A 22,638-nucleotide genomic window follows, 5' to 3' on the forward strand; every position below is an offset into this window, starting at 1 on the left:
ATCATGACGTGACCCGGATGTATTTGATCAGCGGCCATGATAAGAGCTGTTTGGATTCTCTAAATGCATAGGAAAGCAGCTTCAATGCTTCCTTTCCTATCTCATTTAGCATTGGGTACACTGGAGCTTCCTTTGTGACAATAAGGAGATATAGACGCCCCACAACGGCGATATTGAACGTGACGCTCCATGCACGAATGTAAAAGATTCAATCGGAAGTGGAAGAAGAAGTAGAAGAGTATGAATATGACCCAGAAGAAACGCATGACATCATGTAAGTTACTGTTACAGATGAATCATTTACATCTGATGTTGCACGGTGGTAAAACACACTGAAACATGCTGATGGAGCCGCTACGTTTTTTGTAGTTCATCTTCGGAAACGGCAGACGCATGTCAATAACATCCCCCGTCGCATGATGACGTAGTTTAGTGAAAGTCGAGGCGGATTCTCAGAGCAGCGCGGTCTGCTTTTCCTAAGTCCTACTAGTCCTCCTTTACACCTTTCCTTGGCCTCATGACGTTTTCCACTGAGGTCAAGGCATAGTAGATAGGAAGGACAATTTGACCTCACCCCAGGTCATTAAGGTTTCAACCCGTCTGCATTATGCAGATTGGGATTTTTCATCCCTGATGTTGGCCACCAGGGCCATGTCATCTGCATACTTAAAAAAGGAAACGTCGTCACTGTTGCAGGTTACATTTGTTATTTTCACGGGGCAGTTTTCATGAAACCGTCAGTAGTTGACTGCGCTCCAGCTCACATTGGCCTCCTGTCTTTGCTTAAGCAGGAGAAAGGTGTAATTGATCACATTAATGATGACTGAATTCCCCTCGGTCATACTGTTACACTCTCCAGCTGATCGGCGTGGGACAATTAAATGGAGCAAAAGCCACGATTAGTGTTATTACTCTCACACCTGCGCTGTCTCCTGTTGTAGGCCAAGTCCAAATGTCAGTGTGAAAGTTAACCCACTCCACTGGAGCTGCATGTCTTTGTCACATGGTGGTGATGTCTGACAAACTAAAGAGGTCTGAGATGGACTGGACACAGGGGGAGTCTCCACTCACATTCATTAGCTTTTTTTAAACCAGATAGTATGTAACCATCCGCACCAGGCACAGGGTTATTATTTTTTTAGTGCGCCTGACTTTCCACAGGCACTGAGGCAGATTCAGTGTCACCATAGGAAATGGATGCCAGTCACACTTTCCTTCAAGCCTGTCCACCTCCACAGAGATTTATTTCACAATAACACCTGGGTAATTGTCACCGTTTTGCCTGGTTTCCATTTACTAACTTGTTTGTAATGGGGTTTTGGAGCTGAAGCCAAAGTACATTCACCAATTTGGAGAGGAATAATTTGTAGTTTTCTAAAATGAATAATTGCGTTGTACAGAATCCACATAATTGATTTCAATTGCTATAATCCATCTGATGTTAACAGTTTGAATATTTACAGAAAGTTGGCTCCAAATATTGGAATCGTTCCCCAATAGTTACAATGGGTTACCATCATGTTACATGAATGACAGTGAAGTGAGATTATGAGTTAAAAAGATTATAAGCCTCTCACCTCTTCCTCTCTGATCTTTTATGCCTTTTGTAGTAGATTTCGAGCACCCTTTAAAGCTTTTTTTTTTCTTTTTGTCAGAAATGATGAGGTAATAATTCGGCAATCTCTCTTTTGTTGTGGTATGGCAGTGTAATGCTCCCAATCTTTAGTAACAGCTCTTCAGATACTTCTCATATGCCGGAAGTGACATTTGCCGCATTCGCTTTTTAAGGCACAACCCAAGCAGTAATGATAGTGTGATAGTGTAAAATATTTTGGATGTTGTACTCTAGGCTTTTGGCAGTCCTTTTTGGTTGGCATGTGCTACACTGAATGAACTACAGTTAAGGATCTCATTTGTGCTCATTTTAGCACAAAAGCATTGATTTTTAAACGGTCTATAACCAAGTTTGTGCTAGAGGTCGACCGCTTATCGGCCTTGCCAGTTATCGGTCGTCAATTTTTATTTATTTGTTTGTTTGTTTGTTTGTTCAACTTTTAAATAATGCTGCTGATAGCTCACTGCACTTTGTGTGTTAAGGTTATGTGGGAAAGTTCTGTGAATTGAACAACAGTTGTGTGTTGACACCATTTGACATTTTTTTTTACTGCAGTCAAATATCTGTTTCAAATACCGATTATCGGTATCTTTGGTCTCAAAGAGCGTTGGAAAGTAAAATGCTAATCGGCGCATCTTCTCACTTTCCGTCTGTCCTGAAGAAGTTGTGCCTCAAATAGTTCAACATCCTATGATTTTTTTCTTGTGAATTATGGACCTGCAAGTTTGCCATCAATTAGTTTAGCATAGTATATGTAACCTATCTACTTATCACTACTCTGGCTGTTACTGCACCACATCTTTACATGATGCAAGGATTTAAAATTTAATTCAATTAGATTAGTACTCTTTACCCTGCACAGCAGGCATGTTGTCTTTTTCCTTTAACCAAACTAACATCCCTCTTATTTTAAGACAAGTAACTTCCTAAAGAATCTCAGATGGCGTTTGCACACAAATGAGTACAGAGGAGGAGGAGGAGAAGGAGGTGGAGTAGGAGCCAGGCAGGGGAGGTGGAAACAGTAGAAAGGAGCTTTTAATGCGAGCTGAGCCACCAACTGCTCCTGCACATCTTTTTGCTTATCTTAATAAGTAATGAGGCTGCCACAGGCTGACAATGAAGTATTTTGAAAATAGTTCTAATGTATGGCTTTGAAAGGAGTGGCTGGGCATTGATGTATGGTGCAAACAGGCTTGCAAACAAGTGAAATATTAATGGGCTGTTTCCCAGGAGTTAATGTGGGATTTACCTGATTGCTTTGGTTGGAGACGGGGGCTGGGATGAAGGTGGTGGGACAGCAGGACAAGGCTGTGACTGAGAGGCAAGGGTGGATGGAAGTGATGTGGGTGTGTGACTTTGACTTTCAGTCCTCAGATTCCTAAAATAGAGGCACAAATTAACATTTATCATTGAACCGGCCCTAATGCTGCTGGTCTGTTTAGCAACTCCAACACAACTACAGTACAAGAGGCAAGTATCAAACCACACATACTGAAGCACTTCAGTAAAATTGTAGAATTTACAATATACTATGGAGACTGTTTTGTGGTAAATTCTATTTAAAGCTAGCTTGAGTTCCGTTCATTAACTCTACAAAAGGATTGAACTCAACAACGTCTTTTCCTGTTGTTAATTAATCACCCGAGACTACCAGATTCACATTTTTCACACCAGCCTATCATATGTAGATGCGCCACAAGGGAGCAGCAGTGTAAAGGGAAGCGAGCTCAGCCCTTTTCATAGACCAAATAAGAACAACTCTCATTTCATTCTCTGTTTAGGCCACATCTACCAAACTCAAGGCCTATGTGCCAGGTCAGGCCTCTGGTATAATTATATATGTGAGATGAATTTTGATTTTCCAATAATACTGGCCCAGTTGCATTTTCCCACAACATGCATACTACAAAGCCCAGCATGCACTGCAATATCCTGCGCTATCAAACACTGTAAAACACCTGCATGCCTTCGCCTCTTCTTCCTCCTGATTAGCTCATCATCGGCTATGTCAAAGTGGAAAACAGCATATTATGAACAAATGGTTTACTGGTTTAACACGAAAATATGAGTTTAATTTCTTGTGTGCGACTGATGTGCATGTACATTTCAAAACATATGACTACATTTTTTTCAATCAAAATATCACTTATCTGGTTATCTGGTGAATTTCATTCCATGTGATTTCCATTCTATTTGTCATTTGAAAATAATCCGGGTAGGTTTGCAGTAAACAAGTAATGATGCGGTGGACTCTTTGTTTCCCTCGAGTACGTTTGGTTTTAGATATATTTGTTTTGTTTTATGCAAAGATGGATTTTGGGGAGTCATATTTTCACTTATAGGACTTGTGTTGCCATCAAATTGTCATTTTTTAAATACAACCTCTTGTGATTAAGTTTGACACCTCTTGTTTAGACATTTGAGTGGGAAGTTTCTGATGTGCTAGACATTATTTTAAAATTCAGTTTTAGTAAAAAGTACTAAAAAGTACTCCTGTTACTTTACAAACTGTTCCTCATAACTAAAAGCCATTTGAATAGATTTTACAATATGTCACTGAGAGTACAGGAAAAGCAGAAAGGCCCTGCTGTTCAAACAGTGTGGTGAAAGAGTGAGCATACAGTAATAGTTTAAGTGCTCTACCCAGGAGACAAGGCCTAGAACAACACTGACGCAGAGAATTAAAAAGTTCCGTTTTAGAGCGCAGCAGTGGCATCCCAGAATGCTTGGAAATGCCATTCAAGCACTGGAAAGGTCAATAGTTATAATAACTTTCGTTAGAGGAAAAGGAAAACTGTTCTATAGCAAATTGCTTCCAGACTCTTTCTTTCTCTCGGAGCAAGTTGTTACCAAAATTGAGTGCAGACACTGACACCATTATAGCAGAATCATACATTTCTCTTTGAAGTGTAGAATGAGTGGGTACTCAACTAAATCTGAAACATCTTTATTTTAAGGTCAAGTTACCCACCTCCCATTGTTTGGTGTGTGAAATCAGTGCTCCTCTGGGATTTCATTGCGCATGAGGTAAAGGAATCATTTTTGATTGACAGAAAATTGCCCAATATTTCAAACAAATGACCTAGTTTTCCCTCAGTACTTATCTGTGGTTTTTGCCTGTGTTGCTGCTCAGAAGAATCCTGTATTAGTCCGATTGTTGAAGTCCTTTCAGTGCCACAGATTTGAGTGAATCATCAGCAGCAGCTGTGGCAGTTCTTCACCCTATTAAACCGATATCAGCCTCACAGTGGTCGCCATGGTGGATGGTACTTATGAGTCATAATAATCCTGTGCTTTCATGGAAATGTTGTTTTTAACTGTTTCTTTAAAAAAAAAAAAAAAAAAACCCAACTCATTAGTGTAGTTTTGACTAATTTATGGGGTATTTTAATGCTACAGTATATTCCTCAAACCTCTGGGAAAGTGGACCCAAGTGCTATATTTGGAAAGATTTAACAAAATCCGTTATAGAAAGTTGAATTTAAATACCACCCTGAAACCAGTCCTCATTTGACCAAGAGTTAGTTTTGTAATGCAATAGATTAAGGCAATAACTTGTATGCTGCATTAAAAGAAGCCAGCTTCTTCTTGAGAGTTCAATTTAAACCATTTGAATTGTATTAAACCCATCTGAGCTTTACATTGTCTTGGCAGATGGGGCTTTGTTGTGCAGCATCTCCCTCTGAGCACACATTTTTTTACAGTCTTTACAATGATATTGATCAGTACAGCTCTTGTCAAGTTGTGATTGTTCTCTTTGTGACTGGACGTGTACAGAGGGCTGTTAACTAAGCGCTGCCCACAAACGGTGCTCCTGCTTTCAGCCAATCTCAGCAACACACATATGTAGAAGGTATGGTTGGTGAATGGGTCACACACGGTCTTGTAAATTATTTTTGGCAAATTTCCCTGCTGTGGGACTAATGAAGGATTATCTTATTTTACACGCTGGCAGTTGCCGTGACTGGGCGATTTTTCTCATCTTCTGTCAATCATCACTGCACACAAAGAAGGCCTTTACCTCATAGTCAGCTTTAATTAGGCCTCACAGTGTGACTCTTTTCATGCACATTTATTTTCATTTCATCTTTGGGAAAAATATCCTCAATTACAGTAAACATCTATTTCATTGGCCGGATGAAGCACCCTTAGTTACCATAATATCCTGTCTGAAGGTCACATTTGCCACACTCCAACTTTTTTTGCACCTCCTGAACAGAGTACCACTGCTGCTCGAAATGAAAAGCAAATATTAATATTCACTGGTGTTACTCAGGAATGTAAAATATGGGAGGCCCAGGGAGGTGTTGTGCATTCCCCGTTTAATGACACATTTAGGTTCCTGTTCTGTGGGCAGTTTTGTTTTCAAATAACTTCTTCTTCTTCATTGTACATGTGTCAGCGTTCAGGCTACCTGTACTTGTTTGCCAGTAGGAACTCCTTCACACGAGAAGTGTAAAAGAATACAAGCTTGCGTTATGTTTTTTTTCTGTAGTCAGTGGATATACTGATATACTGTAGTTTGTTGCTATCAGCATAAGTCAGGTTTCAGAGAACCAGTCCACATTAACTCAAGTGCTAACCCTGTATATAATCAGTTTATATCCAGTCTTTTGATGAGCACAGAGGCACAGTCATTTATCCAAGGGGTCAGCAATGAGTTTTCAGTGATGGTTTTTGTAGTATTGATGCAATTTTTTGACCAAAGATGGACAACGCTGTACAAATGATTTAGAACAGTTGCTTAAAGCTACAATCCCCAACACCGAAAAGCTGGTTAGTATTGAAGTGTCTTTATGAGAAGCAGGGGGGAGCATGCTCTGTAATTTCAGTCCGATGGATGGCCTTCACATCAGTGCCCTCACATTAGGAGACCAATTACTGCATGGGGAGGGATATAAGAGTCTTAGTAAATATGAAATAGGTGGTCCAGGCTGACATTAATAGAGGACGGAGTGGGATCAAACGGCCTCAACCATATTAACCAATCTGTCTGTGTCTGCACACAGCAGCTGATCGAAGATGATGACAGTCATCAAAACACACTGACCACTAACGTGTGTGTGTGTGTGTGTGTGTGTGTGTGTGTGTGTGTGTGTGTGTGTGTGTGTGTGTGTGTGTGTGTGTGTGTGTGTGTGTGTGTGTGTGTGTGTGTGTGTGTGTGTGTGTGTGTGTGTGTGTGTGTGTGTGTGTGTGTGTGTGTGTGTGTGTGTGTGCGCTCATCGTTAATTTTTACTGTGACTCCTAATCTAGATGTCTGCTGCTGAACTAAAAAACAAAACATGTATGCGTTGGCTCTCCATGTCTGTTGCTACTGTCAGCTCGTTAACACGGCGGCATTCAGTGCAGATGGAGCCTTTGGAGGTTTGTACTTGACAAACGTCCGCTTTCCTTTTTTGTGTTTGGGAGGTAGACGGCAGAGGTTGTGAGCGGATGGTCTATAATTAGATTCATTGTAGCATAGGTTGTTTACCGTAACCCCCCCTCCCACCCCCTACACCCTATGCTCTTGACAGCACCTTTGAAAAATGGCACTTTTGCTCGTCGGCTGTCTTCAGCTTTGCCATCCAGATTTAAAAGCATATTGGTGTTTATGCACAGAGAGCTATAATGATCCATCATACCATGTGGACCAGAGGGCTGAGTCCTCTGCTCCACATAAATAAGTGGCAATTTGGCCATCTGCTTGGATTCTTTCCGTCTCCCCGGAGACCCCCATCTGCCTTTACATTATCAATTACAGTTCAGCCATGCCGCTACCACCCACCACACCCCACCACCATAGGCTTAGCTACAAACCCCCACCCACACATACGACCACTACCAGCACTAGCACCCCATTCTGCAGTACGCAACAAAAATGGATGCACTTTACCTATCACCAAATATTTATCTAATTTCCAATGTCATTGTTATGTAGTCATCTGCTAATTAATCACAAGACTTTGACACATAATTTTGTTTTTGATCCATACAATATTAAAATTGAGACATTTCTGTTTAAAGGGCTGTATTGTATTTTGTGACACTGACTGACGCTAGTTATTAGCTGTGTTAGCTGCACAGAGGAGGCTGAATAAATAAGCTTAAATATTGATTTACCACCACATGATTTTTGGTAAAGTGGAGAAGCTGTTCAGCTGTTGAACATATGAACTGCGAAATGTGCAGTTGGCAGTGTGCAAGATTGTCTTGCGGCCTTATGCCAGACTTGTGCACAGTTGTAGCATGTGGTAAATGTTTTCAAATATATTCCTATCAGCACTGCTGTTTTTTCTGATCATGATATCTGATTGTTTCTACTCTCAGTGTGGCGTCCTGCAACTCCGATGATCGGGTGAGTCTGCTCCTATTGTGAATGTGAGGAGACATCAGCTGGAGAAGGAGGAGCCATTTGTTCTGTGGTTTCCAGGAAAAACGCTGAGGTTCTCAGGGAGACAGGTAAGTGTGGGAAGAGGACCCTTGTCAAGTGCACGGTGCCTCATTAATATGGAGACAGGTGCTCGTTTGATGAGTTCATAAGCAGTTCACCAGCAGCCTGGAAGTAGTGCACTTTACAAGGCTGTTCAAAGATCTTTGACTTCTGAGGAGAGCCAGTGAAGCCAATAATCCTACTTTCAGAATGTGAGTCTTTCCTCTGAGATCAATCGCAGATCGAAACATCAAATAGAACTGCTGCTTTTCTCTTTTTAAACCCCCCTCCTCCCCTTACAAAAAAAAATCACTTACTAGATGCTATTAGACAAGCTAGCAAAAGTGTCATTACCGCTGGGAAGAGGGGATGGATAGATTTCTGTCAAATTGTGGAATATTTTCCACCAATTTAAGCCTATAGTTAGCGTTATTGATAAGACTCGATCTTGGTCCAGCAATGTGCCCAAGGGCCCGGAGAGAAGCAATCCACAGAAGTGGGCTTTCATGTTCATCTATGTACAAGAACAAAGCGAGGATTAAGTCTGTTTCTTTCATCCCCAAAGTGAAACGAGTATTTTTATTTTTTATTTTTTTTAAACTCAACCTTGGGGAAGGACCTGTGCTCGCCTGGAGCCATTTGAGAAGTGCTATAGCACTGTCGCCTTTGGCAGGTTTGACAATCCTTCACACTGTCCCTTGTTTGGCGGAGGAGAGTGTGGGAAAATTTCTGCCACTAATAGGCAGGATGGCAGTGAGTTACCAAACTCCAATACACGCAAAAAAAAATCCTTTAATGCAAAATCGTCATTAATCCTCGTGATCATACTCACGGTTTATATCTAAACAGTAATTAGCATTCATCGTTTCGCCCAATCAGAATAAACAGTTGTCTTTCTGCTCTGACAGGAACTCAGGTTAAGTATTTCTTGTCTGTCCTTTAATTTGGACGGATTGTCATGTTTTATTTTGACAACAGATCGTTAGATCTGTAGATATTGATGCTGTCATTTCTGGAGGCAAGAGTGGATCCAAGTTAAATTGTAGATATGGTAGGAATCATGTTTCATTCGTCTCTAAGGTTTATAAGTAGATTACCTTTTGTAATTCGTTTTGTTACACCAGTCAATAAGCGTCCAATGCAAATGTGGTTCATTTGTATTTGAATTGATGTTCTGTCCCCATTAACTTATGCCTCTAATGCATTCTGGTACATTAGTAAATAGACCTGCTGGATTAATCATTAGTTCATTGGGATCATTTGCTTTCCTCATGCTTAATCGAATTTCTGACATTGGTAATAAGGGCAGACTTCACCTGCCTCTCTGGACATTCAAAAACAAGGAAGAGTAATTTCAGGAGAATGTTGTTGTCTTTGATTTGTTTTAGTTGTGCACTATATTTTCATTTCAGAAAATTGAATCAGCATTTGAGCCATTTGCCCAAAAAATTGACCACTAGTTTGCCGTTGTTTCTCATGTGATTTATTTAGTGATAAAGTTTATTAGTTTAATTGACATTCAGAATTCTACCTGTTTCGCCCCTCTGTTATCTCCCTCTCTCCCATTGACCCTGATAATTAATGGCTTTTATGTCTTGAGAATAAAACCTCTAAATAGGCTCCTTGCACATTATTTATTTAGTTCTAATTAATTGAAGTATACCTGGATTGAATTCAACAAGCTAAAGGTTGCTGGGTCTTCTCATTGGAAACCTCTGGTCCTATAAAAAAGCTTCACTCCTCAGACAGGCTTTTTACAGCCTAACAGTTTTGAATAGAAAATCATTAATGGATGAAAGCACATGTCTTGATTATATTACGAGTTCTGGCTCTGGTCATTCGGTCACTGTCGTTGAAGGATTCCACAATCAGAGCATTCATTGTCTTAACATAAAAGTTGTGAAGTTCCGGACATGTATTGTTTGAGTTGTAGAGTGACAAGAAGCCATTGGCCTGTGGTTTAGTGCTTTGGGCCTTGCAGCAGAAACGTCATCACCTCTTGATTCAACATCACCAGAGATGATACATGGGGTCATTGAACATTTAAAAGTCAGTGTTGTGCATTAGTATGGACGATATATGCTGTGGCGCACACTGGAATGGCCTCAGTGAGTTGTTATGAATACACTCTGCAGATGATCTTTTTCAAGCAGTCCACAATGTTAACGATAATGATTAATTTGTCATGCGAGGTATCCGTATTCGATTCACTGATGTACATGCTTAGTGGCTGTTTTGAGTTTTGAGATGTGTCTTGAATTAATAGGAGAGCCGTTCACTGTGAGGGACATGACTGGGAATACCAATAACTGGCAATGGTATGCTTCACATTTCGCAAGTGTAAATGTGTGAAACTGTATTAATGTGAAGCAGGCAGCTCATGTAAAGAAAGTTATATTTGAAATATAGACACTTAGCTCAGGTATATTAGAAAAATGTTTTGTAGCAGATTCTCTGTTTGCATCTTTCACTGGTCGACGAGGACTCACTCATCGGCTGGTAGGACGTGTGGATTTACAGCAGCAGCAGCCATTATGCCCTGTGTGGTGTCATGTAGCCCATCCAAACAAAAAAGCCCATTGTGAATGTGCCCTTAACCCATAACCCACCCAATCAGCACTTGTGTGCTCCTTTTGTCTTCCAACAATCCCCAAAAAACATCCATCTCCTTAATGGATATTTCTTTCCGGCTGATAACATGGCTCAGAATATAGCAACACCAGGCCCGAAGAATCATAGATGGAGTCAGGCCACACAGGCCCTTAAAAAGCAAGATTAATAACCCGGTGCAGATGATCTCATAGTTAAGTGTTTTCTGTTGTATTTACACATCCACCCAGGCTGTCCGGCTTCTGCTCGTCTCTGAGAAATGGAACCGACACATCCTGACACTAATGCATCACTGAAAATATTTGAAATGAATGAAGCTCAGGCTTTCCAGGAGCGGAGAGAGAAACATTACAAACACTCCATTTGACATTGACACAATGGCGCCTCTGCTCAATGCAAATACTGTTATTCTCCCCCGACCAACCCCCCATCCTTCTTTTGATGGAGGAGTCACAGAGGGGAAAATCTCCCGCACTCAGTGCAAACTAATGAGACATATTAATGACATTAGGCACTTAATTCAATGCATGTATAATTCATAATAATTGATTACCCTGGTTTGAAGGAGTACCTTTTGTGAGAAAAATGATCCTATTAACCAGGTTTATCCAAACCTAAGCTGTCAAAACACCCAGCTCTTATTGCATCTCGCACAGTTAATTGTCATAAGCATTCCAGATTGATTATTTGCTCATTTGGGAATAAGCTTTCATTCATGATTGTCACTGTTGTAAAATAGGTGTGTCATAGGAACACCTTCCTTCAGACGATCCTTTATTTTCACATAGCTTAAGGGGTATATTAGAAAAATTAATTTTCAAGATAAATATTTCCACACTATCAATTTAATATATATTTTCCTCCTCACCATTTGTCTCTATCCAGCCAGATTCATTTGATGCTGAGTTTTTTTTTTTTCTGAAATCCATTTTCTTTGAGAGAATCTTTTAATGACGCTGATGCCACAGAACATAATACAGCCAGTCACTGAGATTCCATATAATACAGTATAGTTCACAATATGGTTTATCGAGGAAACTCTATGTCTAAAACTGCTGTCACACTCTTATATTTGCCCTGTGAGCAGTTCCAGTTAAGCAGATCAAGGGCTTTGTTTAAGGCTTTTTTATTACATTATTACTCAGTTTGACATTTTTAAAGCGCTTCTTAATTTTTTGCTTTTAGAAAGGGAATTAATTTTACATAATGTTCTTAACTGCTGTGAAGCTGAGAATACATTTCTACTGCCCCTCAATCCCACCATTCAAACAAAACCTGTTTCCCCGCTTCCCCTTATTCTGCTCGAATGCTTTTAGAGAACCATGGGAGAATTGTCTCACCAGCTGGGCATTCATCTTGCAGATCTAATCTACTCTTATGTTATTTGATAATCAGTTTATCATCAAAGCTAAAAGTGCTTGGGAAAAGAAAATGGGTGTTTGATTTCACAAAGGAGCAGTGGGATGAGAAAACTGACAAGAGTAAATTGCAGTGTTACCTTCGTCCGCCTTTGCTGCAGCTCGGTAGAAGGCAGTGTAACCACATGTGACCCATTCATTCTTTGTGATGTTACTGTTGTTGTTTTTTTCTGCCGAAAAACCACCAAGTATTTTTAATTACTTTATTAAACAGGTCAGAAAGAGAGAAATCGTTGTTATAGAATAACCCTGAACAGAGTGATTACATTGGTGAGTTGGGCAAATACAAGATTGAATCACATTAGACACTTGATACCACTCATGAGATTGTGAGGGCAGAAATTATCCTCAGGAATCCACAGCAATAACCTACTATTACAATCAGAGGAGTATTTGCTTTAATTGGCCTTCATTCTAATGCCTGTTAAGCAGGCAACTGGTGTTTGATATGCAAATAGCATAATAATATAATTGTCATTTCAAAGCCTCATGATTTGTAACGTTTGGCATTGTCCTAACAACACGATGGTCCTGGGTTTTAATCTCAGCCCTGCTCTTGTCTGTGTGGGGTTTGTATGGTCCTCTCTAGTTTTTGAGTTTACTCCAGTTGCTCCAGTTTCAGTCCAAAGACATGTACATTAGGGAAACTGCTAGCTGACATTGTTCACTGGTGTGTCTGTCAGTTGTAACCTTGTGATACATTGTCGACCTGTCAAAAGGGTTTGTATTTTTCAGTGTCATTGAGAGTAACATGGGTTGAGTTGAGGTATATGAAGGGTTAGTGGTGGAGTAAAGGTGGGGGAGTGGGTGGATTGTAAAAATGTGACCTGTTTTCAATTTTTCTTCCACTAATAACATAAGTCAAGAAAGGTTTTATCTGACTTTGTGAGTGGATGACTGGAATGGATTTGTTAATCAGGCGTGTTTGAGTGAAGGTGCTCTGGGTGTCTAGTGTTCATCAGACTGTATTGTTGTGGAATGACTGGTTGGGTCCTGACCTCTGGTCTCTGTTTTATGAACACATATTGTGTGAAATTACAGGGTTTGGGGCAGATCCATGGGGATGCAAAGTAATAGCTGTTCGTCTGTGGACATTAATGCAATCATATACTCAACCTTCATAACAATAGCTGCATTCAGACCACACTAAGTATTTTCTTATTCAGGCTCTGTGCTTCAGCTATTAAAAAAAAAAAAAAAAAAGATGCTACATTTAAATCTTGACTAGAATACAGTCAATCATTCATTTAAAATAGATGGTTTAAAAAGCAGGATCTAAAAGGTTTAACATTAAAATGCCCACTCAAATACAATCATGTAGTAGCTGTTATTTTATTTCAAATTGCACGAGCTACAGCACTGATCCCAAAGAAAGAAAACAAAAATTGGGTAACTGTCCAAATACTACTGGCCTGTACTCTACCTCACTCTATAGCACTGTTGGCGTTTTCTACACTCCCTAACATTGGCAGCCTTCTGCATGAATGCAAAATACAATGACCTCATACAATGTAAATTAATGTATTGTCTTTGCATGATGAAGATTTCACTGCAAAGTATTCCCGTCGTTAAATCTATGCCGCTGACAGTGATGCTCGTGGCTCAGAGGGCTGTTCAGGGCCTCTGCGAAGCATCGTTGCATAGCATTCTAACCAAGCAGGGGATTTTGATAAATAAGAATTGAATTTAGTTCCAGCTGTGACATGTTGATTGATCAAAAAGCTCATGGCTAAGGCCTCCTTCCTCCCCCGTCTTATTTATCCTTTGTGAAATGGTCTCAAAATCAATACTAGCCTTGTACACAACCTTTTCTGCTGCGGGCACTCGGCGAGGGGGGGCGCCGGGGAGAAAAACACCTGCTCTCTTGGTGATTGTTACTAATTTTTGCTGTCAAACATTTGAGCACAGAATAATTATTTGCTGTGTGGTTTCAGGGCACAACAGATTATTGTACAATCCATTTAGATAACTTCTGAGAGAGGTTGGAAAATGAAATCGCCTCAAACCACACGAGTCAAGCTGGGATGGTGATCTATCAGAGACCGCACAGAATAACTCAACGTAAAAGATCCCGCGGTCTTTGTTGAGCTGGATACCTCGTGTTGGAGCACAGGAAGCGTGTCCATGGTCGCACTGCAGATGAGATGTAGCTGACGTTCACATGGGACATTTTGAATCTGTCACATTCACTGACGTTGTGTTGTTGCTAATAATGTGAGTCAAAAGCCTCTGACATCTGTATACATAAGGAGTGAACTGCAATAATATATCTCAGTGCATGGCATCTGTCTGTGAGAGTTGCTTTTTGTATCAACACACACATTTAGCTGAATACATCTCTGTCCATTGGGCTGAGCTAAAACAGAAACATTGTGTTCTGCAGTACAGAAGAAAAGGCAAAAAAGATGAAGGTGTGGAAGGCAAAAACAACAATAATATGGTTTACTTTTTGTAGATCCTCAACCGGAAGGTGTACAATGCAGCAATCTTGGGCTGGTTTGTCTTCTGAGACAAATGGAAACTTGTGGCACAAGCAATTTGCAATGCAAATGAAGTTAAAACGTTGGATATGGACAAGCAGGCTTCCTTTTCATGCCAGAGTCAGATTACAGACATGTGGGCTGATTTATCCCAAATTTCACCTCAAGGGAAGATCTCACTTTGAACAAACCAGGTGAGAAACAGAGAGCGCGAGTGTGTGTGAGTGAGTGAGTGAGTGTGTGTGTGTGTGTGTGTGTGTGTGTGTGTTAGACAGACAGAGTGTGAGAAACATCTGCATGTTTTTGAGATTTTGTTCCCTATGGCAAAATTGTCTTTATTATAGCATTTGCTACTTTTCTTTTCTTTTCCCACTTTTAGAATGAGTTTGTGGTTGCAGACAAAACAGAATAATGGCTCATGTTTCTTCTCGTGTGTGAAGATAATTTCCAAAAGGATTTTTCCATATGGCGTATGTGTAGGTTTAAGGCTCTTTTAGACTTTTAGTAGAACAAAGTCCATATGAATGTCTGTCATCCAAAGGCACCACTTTTGTGTATTGAACATGCAAATCCACAATTTTATCTTCTTTTTCCACACAAAAAGTTGTTTCTCTCTTTCAGCTCTGTGTTTTTTCTGTATGATATTTTACTTCTTCCAGGCTTTGCTGCATGGCTGCACGTTTGCGCATGTCTTATTCTCCTTGGCTGGTTTGAAGATTTGGATCATATTTGTAGCCACATGGCAAGAATTCGTTCATACATTTCTGAAACCAACATGTTTGCCGCAGCCTGTCTTTGGTCACCAAAGCTCCAAACGGACAATCACGAGTCTCACAGTGACATCAATGGTCAACATTTTGGATCGACATTTATTTATAAGATTTATACCAGGTTTCTCTCACACTTATATTTCACACCGCCCAAAATTGCACTTTGCAAACGGTGTATGGTTGTAATGTTTGATGTTTTCTATTGATATTTTCATCTGGCATATAAAACAATCGCTGTATTTTTAATAAACATTTTTTTTTCATTATCTTAACATGTTACCGATAAAGTGTCAGTTTGATTTGATGTTTTTCTGCCCCTTAGGGGCCAAAATTGTTTCATGCAGCTTTAAACACTGCATGTCACATCCAAACATGGTAGCTTTCGTGCTCCCCCATCGTTTGTACCAAACAGTCTCAATGACTTCTTACGTCTGAGGTAAAAGAATAAGCACCAGTGTGTTTTTCTGTCTCTCTCTGGCTCAATGCCTGCACAGTATAACAGAAAGGAAAAAAATCTTGATTCAGCTTTTTGTTACTTTGTCTCCTTTTGCAATATATCTGACCCCTTAACTTTGTATGTGGCATGCTTTTATTTTTTTCCATTTTTAATGCTCAGGAAAAGGTTTTACTGTGTTTTAGTTTGTAATAGATGCGTACAGAGTGGATCGCGTGCCTCGCATGTGCAGGGCTTTATGGGCTCGTTATATTTTCTTAAAAGGATGTAGGAGATGGGAGCTGATACCGTATCTGAAACTCTTCATTTTGCGTGCGTGTGGACATGTAAGGGCTTCTCTGACATTGACAGGACGAGGCCTGTGTCTTGTTTTACATCGTCTTCATTTGTTTATTTTACTGTCATCTGTGCTGCTCCTATGCAAAAACAAAGAAGCGAACCTCTTCTGAGTAAGTGTCACTTTGCCAGGCCTGGCAGACGCTCACTAAGTAACCGACCCTGGTGTTTATAAAAGAAATGGACATTTATGAGCCATTTACTAGACACTTGAATCAAGTGGAATGACTTGTCTCAAATTTTAATGAGTTTATTGAAATTAAAGTTGCTACATGATATTACCATTAACCTGTCTGCCTGGCTCCACAGCTGTAACCCAAGTACAGACTGTACATTTTCCCATTCACTCCCCTCTGGGCTATGACTACAGATTGCTACGGGAGTGTTTATCAGTCAGGGGTGACTGTGCCCTCGAGCCAGGAGACACATCATAACATTGTCTGTCAAATGATTTGTGGCGTGCCTGGTGTATAAAGGCTTTTAAAGGCATTTCTTCTCAATTCATTTTTTTGAGCTAATGGAAACTTGGGAAAGCTCCATCCTCCTTAAACAATGGGTTAAAGAAACGTAACAGATGTACTCTGTGTAATAGTTTGTTCAGGTGTAGTGGGACCTTGTTACTCGGAGAAACGGATGTAAATCGTAGGTCAACTTTTGGAGTCTCCGTGTGACACTTATGGTAGGATGCGATCTACGTTTCCCACTGTAGAAATTTGAAATGGAGGCAGGAGAGGCTCTAAACCGGTTATTTAGACAGCTGGGGGACATTTTATTTGCTCTGAAATGTCAGTCGTCTGTAACCATTAGTGAGGAAGCTCCAGGAAGTGGCTCTGTATGCTTCACAATTAGTTGGGACGGAGGGCAGGCCCAGCCAAACCTTGTTCCGCCTCGGTCAACTCACGTAATTATTATTGTTTTAGAAATCCATTACAGTCCAGATGATGGAGCTGAAGAGTTTGTTTGAGAGAGGCTGAGTTTTGGTAAGGGTTTATGCAGCTGCTCTGGCAAATTGGCGAAGGGCACTGAATGGTTTGGTACTGTAGGATTTATTAAATTTTGTATGTCGACTATTTTACATAATTTGGAAATGTTTTCATTTGGAAATACATGCATTCGTTGAAATTGATCAATTTATGAGCTGGAAAACCAAAACATTGAGATCCAGATGGTGATATTTAGGTTAAAATAATTGCATCGTCCTCCTGGAAGTGCTCTGAATGTCAGAACTTTGCATTGTTATTTTTCATTCTCCATACATACATAGAGTACTGGGAAACTGGAACCAATATCGCTTTCCAATTTGATGTGAAACATGGATAGCACGGTGGCCAGGGCCTTTGTGTATTAATCACAAGCAATAGTCGTGTTTTTGTGGAAATAATCTTCTTGGAAAGAATTGTAGATCTTCAAAATGGCTGACTAAAATTGGCTGCTGTGTATGTTCAGGCAAAACACGTCATTGCAGTAAAAAGACAGATTCAGGATAAAGCTATATTCGGTTTTACTAAGAGACTAAAGCCAAGAAAAAATTCTTTGTTCAATTAGTGGAGTTGATTATTCATTTGAAAGCCATTGATTATAGTGGATGTGCTGTCAGCATCCTCATTATTCCCTTTGGAGGATAAGAGTGCTTTGTCAAGATGCACGATGAGTCGATGATGTGTACCTCTTAGCAGTAGGACGTCTGTATCCATCATGGAAATTTTGGATCTCTCAATCTCCAGGCCCACGGCTCTCGATCATAGCTCCGGCAGCCGCTGACAGGCAGCCACTGTAACATGCAGGAGGAGCCGCAGATGAGCTCTCCATTAATGAAAAAATAACATATCACACAATACAAATGGGTGCGAAGAAGTGAGAGCACTTCAGAAATGCCCAGATAATTAGACTGTCCGGAAGCAGATTGATGGATGCACTATAATTACCTTTGTGTTATTATTTCAGGGCCAGACAAAAAGGAAAAGCCGGTTCCTCTGCTTTGGGCTGCTCTGATTCATTAATCTCATTAATGTGCGGAATTAATATCATTTTATCAGACATTCCAGAGCTGCTGGTGGTGTGCGTGGCTCGGGCCATGATTCAGAGCTGTCAGGCGGAGCAGATGCATCAATCTAACTCGCCACATCGTCTGCTCATCTGCCTTCCAGTCACGAGATGGGTGAAAAGTGTACACAACAAATATGAGTCTGCGTTTCCCGTCTCGCCCTTCTGTTTAGTGCCAGAGTCTGGTAAAGTGTCACTTCTATCTTTTTTTAAAAATATGTGATATAGGCTAGTGTTACTCTTTTGTGGCAGTTATTTTCTACAAAAGAACCTTAGTAAAATGTTAATATTAATTTACCTGACAGGCATAATTGAGCAATTGTAATATTAAAACCTTCAGATTAATATTGCATGTGGACTATTAGGAATTCCGTCTTTTGTTGCCACTCAGGCCTATAGCCTTTTTTTCTGCTTTTTTATGCCAATATGGCCATGTTTAAAAAATGGTAGAACAAGAATGAGAAGGGATAATCGATTCTTTAGAGCTACAGTAATATTTCTATTATCATACTAAGAGCAAGTCAACTTTTCTTTTCTTTTACGCACTCGAAACACATGCATCCCACCCTAGATTGCGAACGTGTGGTTTCAGAATAGTTCATTGTTATGCTTTCAGCCCATCACTAAATGACTACTGTTACTAATTGAACAGTTCTCTAAGCTCTGCTTTTGGTCTCTGCGTCTTTAGTTGCTAAGTATCCACCATCTAACTTCTACATCAGTTTTCTGTTTGGTGCTGAGCGAGGAGTGCACAGTTCTAGTGCTTTTCCAGTTAGAGAAGCTGCCTGCCGGAGCTGAAAACAACACAAAGTGGGAAGAGTGAAACGCAACAATACATTTACATGTGCGACAGCTGAAACATGAGCTGAAACTCCTAAACGCTCTGTAATGCCAAGGTGAGAAGATTCTGGTGATATTTCTCTGTAGGGTCATTTTTACAAACCCTTTCACTTTATCATATTTTTTCACATAATAATAATAATACTTAATTCACATTTTAATTTAATACAAGCAATACTGCGGAGCAGTTCTTTTTTCACCCATCTTTGTTTGTTGTGTGAGAAATACGTCCAGACTCAGTTACAGTGGGTGTAGCAGTGGCTACAACGGACTAGAGAAGTCAAGGTATGAACATTCAACATCAAGGTTATCAATTCTATCATGGTATTTTTTAAATATGATGACATTTTTCTAAAATTATACCTAAACCTGGCTGCATTGCATACACAAACATCCTATCTTGGTCAGAGATGTGGCTGTAATTGTTTCTGCTTTACAACATAACCACCATGAAACAATCAGATTTAAAAGAAAAGAAAAGAGTTTAATTTATCTGATTCAATTATCTGTCCTCAGTTACACCGCTCCCTCTCTGCATTCACTCTGTAGCCCGCTCGACCGACTCTCTCCCTCTCTCTCTTTGTTGGCAGGAAGGGGCAACTGAAACTGAAAGTGTGTGTTCTGTGTTGAACCTCAACAAAATATAGCTCTGGTAAATAACTGATACAAGGAGCATGATAGCAAAATAAAAGGAACGTCTCCTAAGCGCGACTCGGATCCACAACAAACCCACGTTGCATGCTGCGCCTGCGCCCACTTTTGCTAACTGAGCTGATTTGAATCATAATTAGAATTTGAAACGGTAGACCTAACCATCGGAAAATTCACTGTGGTTTACCGTCGAACCGGTAACTGTTTCATCCCTACAATGGACCAGTAAGGTTTTATTTTGATATTCACTGAAAAGAGGAAACAGAATATGTATTAACATTTATATGAAAGTGATTTCCCCGTTTCAAAATTGGTCACAAATTTGACTCAACTGCATTACCATGAACAAATCCTGGCAGATGACAAATGCACTGTGCTCACACATTAATACCTCACACCGTGGAGTCCAAAAGGTCCCCCGATGTGTACAGTGGACCCCACTGTACGTGGACACATGATCCAAGATAATTGAACATTGTATATCCTGCATTATTTTTGTTTAAGATTACATAGTGTACACGTAACATGTTGAATGAAATTCAGTGTGACCAAACACAAGCTCCGACCTGTCAGATCGCCTCACACCGCCGCTCTATTGTAACGGCGTGATGGAACAGCAATACGTAGACTTCGACGGCATCATATCCCATCGCCCTGCAGGTGGTTCAGTTTGTCGATAGGAGGAAATGGGATCTTTACACCCAATTTGAGGTGAAGTGACTCAGAGTTTACATGTAGGGTATCCCGTGACCCTGGAGTAATGACTTCCAGACTGCAGGTGGTCCTGCTCTTGTGTGGCAGTGATAGGACTCCATAAACAGACTTAATCACATTCCTCCAGCTCTCTCTCTCTCTCTCTCTCTCTCTCTCTCTCGTTCCTCCCCCCTATTTGGCTTATACTCTGCTGCTCCTTTTTGTACATCTCACACACAATGTCGTGTTCTTTCTGTCTCAACTGGGTTAGTATCAGTTTAAGTTCCGTCTTCAATAACATACCCACACACGTATCCGTTTGCTCATTCCTTTACACTTTACACTAACTTTACGTCGCCTCAGCCTCTAACACACGCACTCACAAACTGTACGTAGTACTGTAAGTCTACTCTGTCACATGTGCGCCATGTGAAGAAAGTTTAGCGGGCTGCCGGGGGGTTGTGGTAACCCTGACCCAGTCTTTCAGAAGGAAATCATGGTAAGCAGTGTGAGCTGTCACAGAAAACAGCTGTTCACGCATCCTTTCTCTTTTTAATGACACTTCCGTGGCATCCCATAGGTCCTCTGGGATTGGAATACAACAGCCACTCCTCTCCCAAGTACAAACGCGGTTTCTGTTAAATTGTTGTCAGATTTTTTTTCTCCTTTGCCCCTACCCATTGAAGCCTTTTCCAGGTCTTAATAACAGAGTGGTTTTGGAGGGCTACGTCGGGAGTCAAAACTCCATGAACAGAAGTGGTTCTTCTAGGCCTGTGCTGATTCCATCTGGCAGCATGTTGCCCAAATGTGAGTTCCTTGTGGAGCACAACACAATACTCATTAAGACAGGCCGATATGTGCTCTTATTAAAAACCTAGAGAAGGCTTCCTGAGCACACATATCTCTGCTATTTTTCAGAAAAACCACCATGCTTTGGCTCGCATCCATACATTCGCATTCTCTGGTCTTTTCAATTTGACCACGTCATTATCACTTGTATCAACTAAGAAAATAAAAAAAAAATTATAACAACTTGCAAAAACCCAGAACTGCTGTTATCAAAAATGACTTATGAAATATAGAGCAGTCTCAAGATGTTTGGATGAGGATTGAACCAAGTCCAGTTGCTCTTTAATCCACTTTACTCGAATAAACATGAGAATCATCACATACAGTACTACAGGTGAATGAGGGGCTTTTTGAACCTAAACAGTGAACAATCAAATAATTTAATTCTCTCCAGTTTATATATTGCAGATCAATAGTTTAATTATTATTATTAAGCAGGTTTGCTTCTTCCCTACGAGGGGCTCAAGCAGCCCTGATGGAAATGGTTCCTTTTGTATGAATCGACTCAAAGTCTTTCCAATATCCTACGGCCATCACAGTCTAATTTGTCCCACAGTTTCATAATGAACCAAAGAATTCATTTTTTTACACTTCTCATAATAACATGCAAATCTCAAACATATTGTTTTGCGCTCTTGCTTCAATGTAGAGCTGTACAAAGCGCTCTTTGCCCCGTCTGTCAGACATCAGGAGTACAGGGAGAAATCCTGTCGCAGTGGTGAACCATGAAACATCCACAGCTTTCACCGTCCTTGGCAGACAGGCAGAACTCGGCACAACACCGGTCTTCTTTGTGTACCTGTCAATCCCCTCCACCCTGGCAGCTACCGCCGCAGTTAGAACCTAATTCTATGCGAGACACTGCTGTTGGTCATGTACATTTGGGCTTTAAATGCAAAAGGCTAGAATAGTGCTTTCCAACATAAACAAACAGGCACTAAAGGAGAATTTCCTTGAGCAGTCTAACAAGTCACTGTAAACATCCTTAATGTGAATCTGCCTTAGCAGTGAAACTAAGTGATATCATCCTACAGATGTTAAGGAGTGGAGCGTAACGCTGGAGCCTGTCCTGTCTGGACAGCAGAGCGTCTTGTCCCCGTTTGGGATGTTGTTGATGTAGGGGAGTTGTTGAGGCATGCCTGAGAGAGATTATCATTGGTTGGGGGTGGCGTGGGCAGTAGGAACCCATGAAACCTGCCACCCAGGCCCTAATTGGAGGTCATTAATCATGTAAGGCTGTCCTGCAGTGAACGGCCCTGTGTTTCTCTTTGCCGTTTGACCATCATGTAGTGATCTGCTGTGTGGACGCAGGCTCCAAGTTATGCTGGGAACAGTTTGGTCATGTGCAACATGCTCTGGTAGCATTTGTAAGAGTAAAGTATTGGTGTAGAATGTGGTAATTATTGAAACCCTTAGGGATGGGACTAAGTTTTTATTCGCTGATGCATGAATCAATATTTAATTTAT

The 22,638-nt window shown here is 40.6% G+C and overlaps 1 long non-coding RNA gene across 2 annotated transcripts in view; it reads left to right on the forward strand.

Moving 5' to 3' along the window:
• The window catches only part of LOC118302414, a 61,979-nt gene that overhangs the window by 1,822 nt on the left and 37,519 nt on the right, over positions 1-22,638 (forward strand). For both annotated transcript variants that reach the window (XR_004790542.2, XR_004790544.2), the window contains exon 2: positions 7,925-8,056. This is a non-coding gene — a long non-coding RNA (uncharacterized LOC118302414). The remainder of the gene's footprint in view (positions 1-7,924; positions 8,057-22,638) is intronic.

Source organism: Scophthalmus maximus, chromosome 4 (genome assembly GCF_022379125.1).
Source record: "Scophthalmus maximus strain ysfricsl-2021 chromosome 4, ASM2237912v1, whole genome shotgun sequence".
Lineage (NCBI taxonomy): Eukaryota > Metazoa > Chordata > Actinopteri > Pleuronectiformes > Scophthalmidae > Scophthalmus > Scophthalmus maximus.